Consider the following 6,448-nt stretch of genomic DNA (forward strand, 5'->3'; position numbering starts at 1 on the left):
CTGCACACCATCTTGAGCTGCAGTAGATACTGGGGTCATCTTGGAGCCCCAGTCCTTCCAGCCTGCTCTCTGCAGAGACTTTCCCAGCTGAATCCCATTATGTCTACATGTCCTTACCAACCTGGTCAACCCCAGGAGTTCAAGCCACCCAGTCCCTTTCCCAGATCTCACCCAACACAGCTATGTACACCCTAACCTGGCTGAGGTTCTACCCATGTCTTCCAACCCTCCAAACCCTTCCACTTAGGCACACTGGAAATCAACACAGCTCCTATTGCTTCAGCAACTTCCCTGCATGCTTTTCTCCTCTTCTCACATAACTGAAGCCCATTTGCTCTGAGGACTTGCCACCCTGTCAGGTGGAGATTATTTTATCTCCCACATCTCCTAAACCAGTGGGTCTGGAGGTGAGATGGGGCTGTCTTGTTCCCAATACTACTTCCAGACCAATCTCCTCTCTCCTTCAGAGTCCTTAGCTATTTAGGACCTACACCTGAATCACTTCTCCACGGTATAGACCGTCACAATCTGGGTGGCCTCCCGGTGTCTTAGCCCCCTTGACTCCCTCACTTATCTCAGGCTTCCTCTCTCACAGTCCTGCCCCCAGACCATGCCATTACCAGAAACTGCCCCACCTCGAATCTGGACAGCAGGCACCTCACTGTCTGAGCTCCTATCTTTCGAGCTCTCTTATTCTCCAAAAATGCTTTGTTCTTAGGGAGTCCTGCAATCCATTCATCGACCCCACCACATTCTCCCACTGTCCTTTACCTTCCTCTTTCGTTATTACCCTTCTCACCAGCTTCGATTCCATGACTCACCATTATCATTAGTCACCCCTTGCCCACTTAAGTCCACTGCCTCTCTCTCCCTTTATCGTACTTGCCTGGCAAAACCCCAGCAATGATTAAACCTACCTCTGACTCACTCTATGCTTGCACCAGAGCCCACAAACATCGATGAAGAATGCCACACCACGGTGCTGCTCACTGCATGCACGTTAAATTCATGACCACAGCACTGCCCAAGCATCCTAACAAAATGTCCTCCTTTGCTCATTTCCCCACTCTCTACAATTTCCCCTTTGTCCTTAAATCTCCATTACTCCCCACCCAAACTTTTAGCTTCTTTCACACTTCATTAAGACAAAGCTAATAGAAACAATGGGTAGGAAACCAGGTGCAGTGGCTCACGTCTGTAATCCCAGCACTTTGGGAGGCTGAGGCTGGCGTATCACCCGAAGTCAGGAGTTCGAGACCAGCCTGGCCAATATGGTGAAGCCCCATCTCTACTAAAAATACAAAAATTAGCTGGGTGTGGTGGCAGATGCCTGAATCCCAGCTATTCGGGAGGCTGAGGCAGAAGAATCGCTTGAACCTGGGAAGCAAAGTTTGCAGTGAGCTGAGATGGTGTCATTGCACTCCAGCCTGGGTGACAGAGTGAGACTTAGTCTTAAAAAAAAAAAAAGGTAGGAGGTAGAAATGCCATCCTTTTCCTGCCTGCATTTGTTCTCATTTTCTGCTTTGCTGCCTGTTACAGTGGATGAAGTGTCCTCACTCGTGAAGACCTATTTCTTCATTTGTGTTCTGGAACCTGTTGCCTGCTTCCTCCCAGTGGATTTCGTTCCTGCCGTCCCCGCCTTGCCTCTCTAGCACTAGAATCATCAGTTTGTCATCTCTACTGGACCATTCAAACATCCCCTATAATCTAAAACAGGGATTAGCAAACTCTCTAAAGGGTCAGATAGGAAACATTTCAGGCTTGATGGGCCACATGGTCTCTGTCGATTGGCTTTGTGGTTGTAGCAGGAAAGCAGCTATGGATAATGTGTATAAATGAATGGTCATGGCTCTGATCCAATAAGACTTTATTTACAAAACAGGTAGCATGAGAATGAATTTGTTCCATGAGCCATAGTTTGCCTAATCAAGTATAGTATGTAGCCTCTTACTGGGTTAAACAACCGTGTGCTCTGTCAATAAAATTATGATGGAGGCTGGGTGCAGTGGCTCACGCCTGTAATCCCAACACTTTGAGAGGCCCACGTGGCAGACTGCTTGAGCCCAGGACTTTGAGACCAACCTGGGCAACATAGTGAGACCATGCCTCCACAGACAATAAAAAAAATTAGCCAGTCGTGGTGGCGTGTGCCTGTGGTCCCAGCTAGTCAGGAGGCTGAGGTGGGAGGATCACTTGAGCCCAGGAGGTCAAGACTTCAGTGAGCCAGATAGCTGGCAGGGAGGGAGGTGAGAATGTACAGGGTCCAGGGTGATTTTTGACCTTCAGACATCGATTGCAGCATCAATGGTCATTGATTATTGTGCTTTCATTGGGTCACAGCACAGACACGCACAAATCAGCCAGCTCTTCCCTGACTATGGTGGTGGCCTAGTCCATTTGGGCTGCTATAACAAATATATTTTTATTTTCATGAATGTTTTGTGCATGTCCGTAAGTTATTTTGGATATAAATGGCAAAATATAGGAGAGAGCCGTGTCCTATTTTTATTATTGGCTGTTCAATTGGCTGTTTAATTTTTTCCATTATTTCTTTTAAAAAACACTTGAGTAGTTCTTTCCAGAATTGGTGGAGATTCTGCTATCTCTCACGTGATGATCACAACACCTGGATTAGGGGTTGGACTCCAGATGAGATCTGTGACTGTTCGGTTCCCTGGGATAGGGTTGTTTGTGTGTGTGTGTGGTGTGTGAGAGAGAGAGTGTGTGTGTGTACACGTGCAGGGGGTGCTCTGGAAGGGTCTCACCCGACAAATAAAACAGCCTTCATTTGTAGCCCATAATTATAGTCTGCATGCAATAGTTAATGCAAGGTTGCCTTTAAAGACATTCTCATACACTCTAGACCGCTCTCTTTTACTTAGCCATTTCAGAGCACAGATTAGGAAAAGCTTCACTGAAGTCCCTTTGGTTGGATATGTTCTCTGCTTGGGGAAACCATGGCCACTATGAATAGAACCCTGTTTGCTGCCTGTTATCACTCTCCAGTAGTATCTCCAGGGCTAAGACACTATCGTAGAGAGTTGGCATGTCTTCTCTTCTTCTGTGATGTCTCGACCTGCTGAGAACAATTGGTGCAGGTATCCCAGGGCCTGAGTTAATCCAGGATCCGTCTCATCTCTAGGTAGTTAATCTGGGGTCCTCTGCCCTCTGCCCTTGCAGGGGTAGCGACTGTCAACACTCTTTCTGCCCTACAATGCCTGGCCACTGGGAGTATAACTGATTTCTTTTCTTTATCATATCCCTTCTGGAATAACTAAAAGATTTCAAAAAGAACTCAAAACTGAAACACAATAAAACACACACACAAATTGTGGCATTTACAATTTTAGATTATTAGATTGTTGAGTCTCCGTGTGACCAAAGACCTGTACAGAGGGCTTTGGAGGGGTCACAGGGGGCCAGCAGTCAGAGCGGACGGTTTCTCAACCCAAGAGACAGGAGGTCAAACCTAAAAGAGAAGAGAAGCCAAGGATGATGTTAGAAAAAAAGAACAAAAACAGAAGGGAGCCTGGGAGGGGCCCAAACTAAGGCCTCTTGAAGGAGATATCAAAATTAGAGCTTGAGTGGGGCTTAAAGAGCCAGAAGTAAAACCAACGCATCTCAATCTGTAGCATCTTGCGAAAGGTAAACCTGGCTGGCACAGTTTTGGGCAGTACAATGCTTTTCTTTGGCTTCAGGAGACCCCCTTTCCCAACTCCTTTGACCTTCAAACATCGATTGCAGAATCAATGTTCATTGATTATTGTGCTTTCATTGGGACACAGCACAGACACGCACAAATCAACCAGCTCTTCCCTGACTATGGTGGTGGCCTAGTCCATTTGGACTGCTATAACAAAATTCATAAACAACAGCAATGTGTATCTCACAGTTCTGGACACTGAAAAGTCCGAGATCAAGGAACCAGCAGGATCAGTGTCTGGTGAAGGCCCATTTCCTGGTTCACAGATGGTGCTTCACATGATGGAGGGGGCAAGGCAGCCTCTTTTATGAGGCTCCCCCTCCATGACCTAATAAAGTCCCAAAGTCCCCACCATCTTATACCATCACATTTGTGATTAAGTTTCAACATATTAATTTGGGGAAGACACAAACATTCAGAACATAGCCGGTGGGCAAAGGCTGAATCCCCCTTGGGGCATGGCCCAGGGGATTGAGAACATTTGGAAAGGGAGAACTGGAGTGAACAAGTCATGTTGAAGCGTGAGTGAGTGCCCATAAGCCACAATCCTGTGAGTAGCATGGCAGTGAACAGGCACACAGGAAGAAACTGGCGGGTCTTTCCGGTGGTGATGTGAAACTCAAAGCCATTGGAAAGATGGCCATGTGTTCTGAAAATGAATCACCAGGGAGAAAGGAGACTCTTCCACCCAGACATACGAGATACCTCTCACCTACCCAATTATGGCCAATATTTGGGAGTCAGGATTTATGATTCAGAGTCAGTCCCCCCGCCCCACCCCCCGCGGGGGAGAAGTCATGGTGATTTTCAACCTTGGAGGAAAAGAATAAAGCCATTATGGAGAAAGCTGGGTGTATGAGTAGATTATAGGCCTGCATGGTGGCCTGGTCTCAGATTGCTCATACCTCAAATATCCTGAGTAGGAAAGGAAGGAGTAAAAATGGGATCATGATGATGATGATGATGATGATAATAATAATAATAATAATAAAGAATTAGCTGATATCAGATGTTTTCTCCTTGGTTTCTGCTTGCCCAGGTCTGACTGGTGCAGCTTATAATTAGTCTCTGCTTGCAGATGTGTGGTTCCAAAGACTTGTGGATTAAAGAGAAACTCTAGAATTTCTCAGTACCTGACAAGTTGTAACGTGAAAAGCTACACTTCGTCCATTAAAGATTTTTCACAGTGACATTTGAGTGCAGCTTGAGAAATATGCCACCTTGCCATTTATCATTTTCAGGGCACGGGTGTCGGAAAGGAGTTTGCTATGAAGAACAAAACAAAATGGATTGCATGTGTGGAGAGGTGAGCTGGCGAATACTGATAAATGTACTTCACTGAATGTCAGCAAATGTCACTTGAGAAGCCATTTGCAGCTACCATAACAGCCTCCCAAACCCAACAAAGAGTAGCAAAAACGGGCAAAATGAACTGGGCATCTTGCTTCCGCATGAATAAGCAATCAGCCCTCTCAGAAGTTACACAGAAAGTTGTTAAACTTGATAGAAGGAGCTTTTTCAACCATACTGACGCATACTATAGATTGCTACAGAGGGCTGGAGACCTTCTGAGGACGTCAGCGCTGTGACTCTGGGCAGAACTTCATAACCCCTTCTCTTCCAGGTAGGTGCCTTCCTTTTGTATGTGCAGCCACTGGTTGTCTCTGAGACATATTTTCTGGGTTTTCTTATACCAGCTTGCTGCTTTCGCTGTGTCTGCAGACCCCTCTACTCCCTATCTACTCCTAATCTACCCTCCCTTGCAGTGTAATCTGGGAGTGGCTGCAGATGTGACCTGGGATGCAGTCCTCATGTGCCATATCAAGAGAAGACCCAACAGATACACCCTTGAGTCAAAATTTCAGTCTCTCACTCAAGAAAATAATTTTCAATGTGTCTCCTGGTTAATGTGAAAATTGGAGTAATGGACTCAGCTTCTGGTTCATTCTTGGTGACCTGGCCGAAACTTTCCCTCTATGTGATTTAGGATTTCTGGAAGGTGGGGCCAAGTGTTCTTCAGAATTCAGCTTGGGTTGAGATGTTCTCCTCTTCCTCCTCAGCTTGGTGAGTCTCCAGACTTTGCTGCAGAAAAGTAAATGGGAAAGAAGATCATATTCTCAGTAAAGCTCTCCAGGGAATGTGAGACTAATTAAAATAAAATTCCAGCCCCTCTTCATTTTCTAATCTCTGGGAGCTCCTCCTCCTCTTTAACACATACGAGGTCATCCAATACTTTTTTCCTCTGTATACCAAGAGACTTTAACAGAGTAGCCTGAATTTGTCTGGCCTTGTGAAATATACCACACACACACGCACGCACGCACACATGCACGCGCACTGCCCACACAAACTGAGGTCAGTTCAGCTTTCATTGGTGCAATGCTGTGGTACAGGGCTCAGATACAAGAAGCTCTTTGTTGAATGTACATCTCAGACTGTGTCCCTGAATGTGCTAATGGACACACTTCCCTCTTCACACTGTTCTGCCATATGTTTAGCCTGTGTACATTGGAAATGAACACATTTTACAACCAGGAAAAGATGGGCTCTTGGGAAAGTGAGCTTCCCTCAGATGAACTCGGAGGGATGGTGCAGGAAGGAGGGGTTGGAAGCTAGCTCCTCTTCAGCCAGACTCCTTGCAGAGTTCTTAATTCTTGGTGTTTCCTCTTTTCGAATTAGGTGCTTCCCATGGAAGGGCCTTTACTTGGGTCTGAGGAACTCACAAGCCATCTGCTTATTATTGAA

At 46.1% G+C, this 6,448-nt stretch overlaps 1 pseudogene; it reads right to left on the bottom strand.

Moving 5' to 3' along the window:
- Positions 1 to 3,943: 3,943 nt before the first annotated feature.
- LOC108522484 (uncharacterized) lies at positions 3,944 to 4,581 on the bottom strand (annotated as a pseudogene).
- Positions 4,582 to 6,448: the final 1,867 nt, after the last annotated feature.

Source organism: Rhinopithecus bieti, unplaced genomic scaffold, assembly GCF_001698545.2.
Source record: "Rhinopithecus bieti isolate Rb0 unplaced genomic scaffold, ASM169854v2 scaffold_61117, whole genome shotgun sequence".
NCBI lineage: Eukaryota > Metazoa > Chordata > Mammalia > Primates > Cercopithecidae > Rhinopithecus > Rhinopithecus bieti.